Source organism: Rhinolophus hipposideros (assembly GCF_964194185.1).
Source record: "Rhinolophus hipposideros genome assembly, chromosome: X".
In the NCBI taxonomy this organism is placed as follows: Eukaryota; Metazoa; Chordata; class Mammalia; order Chiroptera; family Rhinolophidae; genus Rhinolophus; species Rhinolophus hipposideros.
Genome location: NC_138046.1, coordinates 38,628,560 through 38,636,968, shown reverse-complemented (window position 1 = coordinate 38,636,968; position 8,409 = coordinate 38,628,560). Strand labels below are relative to the sequence as shown.

At 38.0% G+C, this 8,409-nt stretch overlaps 1 pseudogene across 1 annotated transcript; it reads left to right on the top strand.

Moving 5' to 3' along the window:
- Positions 1 to 6,951: 6,951 nt before the first annotated feature.
- On the top strand, positions 6,952 to 8,064 carry LOC308495248 (peptidyl-prolyl cis-trans isomerase D-like; annotated as a pseudogene). Its single transcript has one exon. The product of its transcript is annotated as a peptidyl-prolyl cis-trans isomerase D-like (transcript).
- The last annotated feature ends 345 nt before the right edge of the window (positions 8,065 to 8,409 follow it).

Here is an 8,409-nt window from a genome sequence, read left to right as displayed (position 1 = left end):
GATGATTTTTTGTTCTATTTTTTAAAAAATGCCATTGGGATTTTAATGGGGATTGCATTAAATCTGTATATGGCTTTGGGTAATATGGCCATTTTAACTATGTTGATTCTTCCAATCCATGAGCACGAAATGTCTTTCCATTTCTTTGTGTCTTCTTCAATTTCTTTCAAAAATGTCTTATAGTTTTCAGCATATAAATCCTTCACATCCTTGGTTAAGTTTATTCCTAGGTATTTTATTCTTTTTGCTGCAATTGCAAAAGGAATTGTTTTTTCTATCTCTTTTTCTGAGATTTCATTGTTGGTATATAGGAAAGCAATGGACTTTTGTACGTTGATTTTGTAGCCAGCAACTTTACTGTATTCATTGATTGTTTCTAATAGTTTTTGGTGGAGTCTTTAGGGTTTTCTATATATAGCATCATGTCATCTGCAAAGAGTGACAATTTAACTTCTTCATTCCCAATTTGGATGCCTTTTATTTCTTTCTCTTGCCTGATAGCTCTGGCGAGGACTTCCAACACTATGTTGAAAAGCAGAGGTGATAGGGGACAACCTTGTCGTGTTCCTGAACGTAGAGCAAAGGGCTTCAGCTTTTCACCATTAATTATGAGATTGGCTGAGGGCTTCTCATAGATAGCATTTATTATGTTGAGGTATTTTCCTTCGATACCAATTTTAGTAAGTGTTTTAATCATAAATGGATGTTGCATCTTATCAAATGCTTTTTCTGCATGAATTGATAGAATCATATGATTTTTGTCCTTTATTTTGTTTATGTGATGTATCACATTGATGGATTTGCAGATGTTGAACCATCCTTGTGCCCCGGGGATGAACCCCACTTGGTCGTGATTAATAATCTTTTTAATGCATTGTTGTATTCGATTTGCTAGAATTTTGTTTAGGATTTTAGCATCTGTATTCATCAAAGATATAGGTCTGTAGTTTTCTATTTTTGTGTTGTCCTTACCAGGTTTTGGTATCAGGGTAATGTTGGCCTCATAAAATGAGTTAGGGAGTACTGACTCTTCTTCAATTTTTTGGAAGAGTTTGAGCAGGATTGGTATTAGATCCTCTTTGAAGGTTTGGTGAATTCACTGGTGAAGCCATCTGGTCCAGGACTTTTGATTTTGGGAAGGTTTTTGATGACTGATTCAATTTCGTTACTGGTGATCGGCCTGTTAAGATTTTCCAGTTCTTCATGATTCAGCCTTGGAAGGCTATATGTTTCTAAGAACTTGTCCATTTCTTCTAAGTTATTAAATTTGGTGGCATATAGTCCTTCATAGTATTCTTGGATAATCCTTTGTATTTCTGTGGTGTCCGTGATAACTTCCCCTTTTTCATTTCTAATTTTGTTAATTAGTGTCTTCTCTCTTTTTATCTTAGTGAGTCTAGCCAAGGGTTTGTCGATTTTGTTAATCTTTTCAAAGAACCAGCTTTTTGTCACATTAATTTTTTCTATTGTCTTTTGTTCTCTATTTCATTTAGTTCTGCTCTGATTTTTGTTATTTCCTTTCTTCTGCTGACCTTGGGTTTCGCTTGTTCTTCTTTTTCTAGTTTTTCAAGGTGTAACATCAGATTATTTATTTGGGATTTTTCTTGTTTCTTGAGATAGGCCTGTAATGATATAAATTTCCCTCTTAAAAATGCTTTCGCGGCATCCCAAAAATTTTGGTAGGATGCATTTTCATTGTTATTTGTTTCTATGTATCTTTTGAGCTCTCCTCTAATTTCCTCTTTGACCCAGTCGTTCTTTAAAAGTATGTTGTTTAATCTCCATGTATTTGTGTTTTTTCCTGCTTTCTTTTTGCAGTTGATATCCAATTTCAAAGCTTTGTGATCAGAGAATATGCTTGGTATGATTTCAATCTTCTTAAATTTGCTGAGGCTGATTTTGTGTCCCAATATATGGTCTATCCTTGAGAATGTTCCATGTACACTAGAAAAGAATGTATAGTCTGATGTTTTAGGATGAAGTGCTCTATATATGTCAATTATGTCCATTTCATCTAATGTGTCATTTAAGGCTGCTATTTCATTATTTATCTTCTGTTTGGATGATCTATCCATAGCTGTCAATGATGTATTTAAGTCCCCTAGTATAATTGTGTTTTGGTCAATTTCTCCCTTTAGTTCTGTTAGTAGTTGCTTGGTATATTTCGGTGCTCCCTGATTGGGGGCATAAATATTGATGACTGTTATGTCTTCTTGTTGTATAGTCCGCTTTACCATTATGGAATGTCCATCTTTGTCTCTTGTTATCTTTTTCACCCTGAAGTCTGTTTCATCGGAAATCATTATGGCTACACCTGATTTTCTCTGGGTACCATTTGCTTAGAGTGTCAATTTCCACCATTTCACTTTGAGTCTATGCTTGTCCTTGTAGCTGAGATGTGTCTCTTGTAGGCAGCATATGGTTGGGTTTAGTTTTTTGATCCAATCTGCTACTCTGTGTCTCTTTATTGGTGAGTTCAGTCCATTTATATTTAGGGTGATTATTGATATGTGAGGATTTCCTCTCATTCTGTCTTTAGTTTTCTGGTAAGGCTGTGTCTCCATTGTTTCTTTGCCTTTTTGTTGTTGTCTGTTATTTCTGTGTGGTGGTATTCTATGATGTTTCCCTCTGTTTCTTCTTTTATTACAGTATATATTTCAGATTTGGATGTTTTTTGAGTGGTTACCCTTGAGTTTATGTAAAAGAAAGTTTGATATTTAGAGTATTCCAGTTTCTTCAGTATGCTTACTTTCTCTATTCCCATATTCCAGCTCAGGCCTTTAGGCTCCCCCTTTTTATGTTTCGGTTGCCACAAGTTGTCCCTGTTGATGGTGGTCTAATAGCCTCCTGTAGTATTTCTTGTAGTACAGGTCGTGTATTAGAAAATTCCCTCAGCTTCTGGATGTCTGGAAAGGTCTTTATTCCTCCTTCATATCTAAAGGAGATCTTTGCTGGATATATTATTCTTGGCTCATGATTTCTCTCTTTCAATAGTTTGAATATTTGGTTCCATTCCCTCCTAGCTTGTAGAGTTTCTGCTGAAAAATCTGATGATAATCTAATGGGCTTTCCTTTGTAAGTTACCGTCTTCTTTTCCCTGGCTGCCTTGAGGATTCTTTCTTTGTCATTGATTTTAGACAGCTTCAATACAATGTGCCTTGGTGAAGGCCTGTTGGGATTGAGGTAATTAGGTGTTCTATTTGCTTCTTGGATTCGAGGATCCAGTTCTGTCCACAAGTTTGGGAAGTTCTCATCGACGATTTGTTTGAATATATTCTCTGTTCCCTTCCCTCTTTTTCTCCTTCTGGTATGCCCATTATTCTTATATTGCTCTTTCTGATGGAGTCAGAAAGTTCTTGTAGAGTTCTTTCATTTCTTTTAAGTCTCAAGTCTCTTTCTTCTTCCCTCTGTGTAAATTCCAGGTTCCTATCTTCGATGTCACTGATTCTTTCCTCCATCTGGTCAACTCTACTACCTAAGCTGGATATTTTATTGTTAATTTCTTCTATTGAGTTCTTAATTTCCAGAAATTCTATTTGGTTCTTTTTCAAGATTTCAATCTCTTTTGTAAAATGCTCATGGTGTTCTTTGATTGTGTTTCTGAGTTCATTAAACTGCCTTTCTGTGTTTTCTTGCATCTCGTTCAGTTTTTTCAGAATTGCGATCTTGAATTCTCTGTCATTTAAATCACAAAGGTCCATATCTCTAAGTTCCTTTTCTGGAGACTTTTCACTTTCTTTCTGAGCTATCTTGTTGCCTTGGTTATTCATGGCAATCACTGATTTACTATTTCTCTTCCTAGACATCTACAGGAGTGTCTTCTGCAACAGGTTGATAGGTATGCGAAGAGCTTTTGGAGTTCCAAAGCTCTTTCTGCACCAGATTCAGAGCCCATTTGTTTCAGCAGTTCTGTTTACTCCTGCAGGGATCCGCCCAGATAGGTGGGGCCAGGGGCGGGGTGAGTTGTGAGAGGTGGCCCAGAGCAATGGCAGCGACCACCACCACAGCCTGTCCTGCTTCCACAGCTCCCTCCCCTTTGCCGGAACTAGTTGAGCTGCGAATCTGTGTCTGCGGTCCACAGTTCTCAGAGCAGCAAATATTCTGTCCTTTGATCCGACACTGCTACTTTATCGCTTCTAGCACCAGGCAGGTGGGGGCGGGGCGAGCTCTGGGAGGTTAGGGAGGGGGCGGCTAGTCTCCGTGCCTAAGGCTTCCGTTCTCCATCGGCAGTGAGGGCTTAAACCACCGATTTCAGCCCTCTTCCCTCAGTCTTTGCTCCGAGGTCTGCCGTGAGCGAGCGTTGGGTTCAGCGGTTTTGTATGCTGCCCCCTCAGCCCTGTGGGCCGTAAGCGGAGCCCTAGCAGTCCGAGTCCTTCCCTCTCCCGCAGCTGCAAAAGATCCGGGAGCAGTGGGCTCCGAGCACTGAGCTAGGTCTGTGTCCTGCGCCCGCGCGGCTCCGTCTCCGCACTTCTCCTCTCCCTCCTCCCCCGCTCGCGCGATTCACCCACCTGGAGGTGAATTCAGTAGTGGGCCTCTTCGTCTTGCCTGTCTGCTGTGCAAGGAGTCCTTTGTGGAGTTATTGTTGTCCGATTCGTTGTAAATTCCAGGGGAGCGTTACAGAGGCTCACCTCACGCCGCCATTTTTCTAGTTTGTGTCTTTAGGATTTTCTATCTGTAGCATCATGTCATCTACAAAGAGCGATAATTTAACTTCTTCATTCCCAATTTGGGTGCCTTTTATTTCTTTCTCTTGCCTGATTGCTCTGACAAGGATTTCCAAAACTATGATGAAAAGCAGAGGTGATAGGGGACAGCCCTGTCGTGTTCCTGAATATATAGCAAAGTGCTTGTTTTCACTATTAATTATGAGATTAGCTGAGGACTTGTCATACATGGCCTTTATTATGTTAGGTATTTTCCTTCTATACCTATTTTATTAAGAGTCTTAATCATAAATGGATGTTGTATCTTATCAAATGCTTTTCAGCATCAATTGCTATAATGATGTGATTTTTCTCCTTTATTTTTTTTTATGTGATGTATCACATTGATGTATCACAGAGATATTGATCTATAGTTTTCTTTTTTTCTGTTTTTGTTGTCACAAATTATTGTTATTTATTGTGGTCAAATAGCCTCCTTCATTATTTCTTGTACTGCAGGGTGTGTGTTAGAAAATTCCCTCAGCTTCTGTATGTCTGGAAAGGTCTTTATTCCTCCTTCATATCAAAAGGATATCTTTGCTGGATATATTATTCTTGGTTCATAGTTTCCCTTTCTTTTTTTTTTGGCGATTTTATTTATTTATTTCTTATTAAATTTATTGGGGTGACATTTTAGTAAATTTACATACATTTCAGGTGTACAATTCTGTATTACATCATCTATAAATCCCATTGTGTGTTCACCACCCAGAGTCAGTTCTCCTTTCATCACCATATATTTGATCCCCCTTACCCTCATCACCCATCCTCCAACCCCTTACCCTCTGGTAACCACTAAATTATTGTCTGTGTCTATGAGTTTTTGTTTCTCATTTGTTTTTCTTGTTCTTTTGTTGTTTTTGTTTTATATACCACATATCAGTGAAATCATAGGGTTCTCTGCTTTTTCTGTCTGACTTATTTCACTTAACATTATACTCTCAAGATCCATCCATGTTGTCACAAATGGTCCTATATCATCTTTCCTTAATGCCGAATAGTATTCCATTGTGTATATATACCACAACTTCTTTATCCATTCATCTATCGAAACACATTTTGGTTGTTTCCATGTCTTGGTCACTGTAAACAAAGCTGCAATGAACATTGGAGCACACATGACTTTATGTATAAATGATTTCAAATTCTTTGGGTAGATACCCAGGAGAGGGATTACTGGGTCATATGGTAATTCTATTTGTAATTTTTTGAGGAACCTCCACACTACCTTCCATAAAGGCTGCACCAGTCTGCATTCCCACCAACAGTGTATGAAAGATCTTTTTACTCCACGGCGTCTCCAACACTTGTTACTATTTGTCTTGTTGATGACAGCCATTCTGACTGGGGTGAGGTGATATCTCATTGTGGTTTTCATTTGCATTTCTCTGATGATTAGCAATGTTGACCATTTTTTCATATGTCTATTTGCCATTTGTATATCCTCCTTGGAGAAATGTCTCTTCAGGTCTTCTGTCCATTTTTCAATTGGGTTGCTTGTTTTTTGGTGTTGAATTTCATGAGTTCTTTGTATATTTTGGATATTAGCCCCTTATCAGAGGCACTGTTTGCAAAAATCTTCCCAATTCAGTTGGTTGCCTCATTGTTTTGTCAATAGTTTCTTTTCCTGTGCAGAAGCTTTTCAGTTTCATATAATCACATTCGTTTATTTTAGTTTTTACTTCCATTGCTTTGGAGTCAAATTCATAAAATATTCTTTGAACCCAAGGTCCATAAGTTTAGTACCTATGTTTTCTTCAATGCAGTTTATTGTGTCAGGTCGTATGCTTAACTCTTTGATCCATTTTGAATTAATTTTGGTACATGGTGACAGATAGCAGTCCAGTTTCATTCTTTTGCATGTAGCTATCCAATTCTTCCAGCATCATTTATTGAAGAGGCTGTCTTTCCTCCATTGTATGTTTTTAGCTTCTTTGTCAAAAATTATCTGTCCATATTTATGTGGTTTTATTTCTGGGTTCTCAATTCTCTTCCATTGGTCTATGTGTCTGTTTTTCCGCCGATTCCAAGCTGTTTTGATTATTGTAGCCCTGTAGTACAAGCAAAAATCAGTGAGTGTGATATCTCCAGTATTGTTCTTTTTTTTTAAATATTGCTTTAACTATTCGAGGTCTTTTGTGGTTCCAAACATATCTGATAATTTTTTGTTCTATTTCTTTAAAATTCCACTGGTGGGGGCAGCCACGAGGTGCTGGGAGTCCGCTTCCAAACGCGTGTGCAAGTCACAATGTCGCATCCGTCACTCCAAGCTAAGCCCTCCAACCGCCAAAACCCCCGAGTCTTCTTTGACGTGGACATCTGAGGCGAGCGAGTTGGTCGAATTGTTTTAGAATTGTTTGCAGATATTGTACCCAAAACTGCAGAAAATTTTCGTGCATTGTGTACAGGAGAAAAAGGCGTTGGACCCGCCACTGGGAAACCTCTCCATTTCAAAGGATGCCCATTCCATCGAATTATTAAGAAATTTATGATTCAGGGTGGAGACTTCTCAAATCATAATGGGACAGGTGGAGAAAGTATTTACGGTGAAAAATTTGAAGACGAAAATTTCTATTATAAGCATGACAAGGAGGGGCTACTGAGCATGGCAAATGCAGGCTGCAATACGAATGGTTCTCAGTTCTTTGTCACCACAGTTCCAACTCCCCATCTGGATGGGAAACATGTGGTATTTGGCCAAGTAATTAAAGGAATGGGTGTGGCAAGAATTCTTGAAAATGTAGAAGTGAAAGGTGAAAAACCAGTCAAATTGTGCGTTATTGCAGAATGCGGAGAATTGAAGGAAGGTGATGATTGGGGAATAGTCCCAAAAGATAGTTCTGGTGACAGTTATCCAGATTTCCCGGAGGATGCAGATATAGATTTAAAAGATGTAGATAAATTATTATTAATAATCGAAGACTTAAAAAACATTGGAAATACTGTTTTCAAATCCCAGAACTGGGAGATGGCCATTAAAAAATATACAAAAGTCTTAAGATATGTGGAAGGATCAAAGGCTGTTATTGAGAAAGCAGATAGATCAAAGCTGCAACCTATAGCTTTAAGCTGCATGCTGAATATTGGTGCTTGTAAACTGAAGATGTCAGATTGGCAGGGAGCGATTGACAGTTGTTTGGAGGCTCTTGAAATAGACCCATCAAATACCAAAGCACTGTACCGTCGAGCTCAAGGATGGCAAGGATTAAAAGAATACAATGAAGCATTGGCTGATCTTAAGAAAGCTCAGGAGATAGCACCAGAAGATAAAGCTATCCAGGCAGAATTGCTGAAAGTCAAACAAAAGATAAAGGCACAGAAAGATAAAGAGAAGGCAGCATATGCAAAAATGTTTGCTTAATAAGGATTTCAATTTTGCTTAAATGTTATACACTGATTGTATGAAGGCAATAAGAAAATTAAAGGGGTTTTGTCTGTTATATATAATCCCTAATGTGTATCCTTTGATACTTCAGTTCCCCTTGTTTACAGTTTAGGAATTCTGACATAGGTTCTCTCTTAATAAAAGTTATAAAATACAAAAAAAAAATATGCCACTGGTATTTTTATTGGGATTGTATTAAATCTGTATATGGTTTTGGGTAATATGGCCATTTTAACTATGTTGATTCTTCCAATCCATGAACACGGAATGTCTTTCCATTTCTTTGTGTCTTCTTCAATTTCTTTCAAAAATGTCTTATAG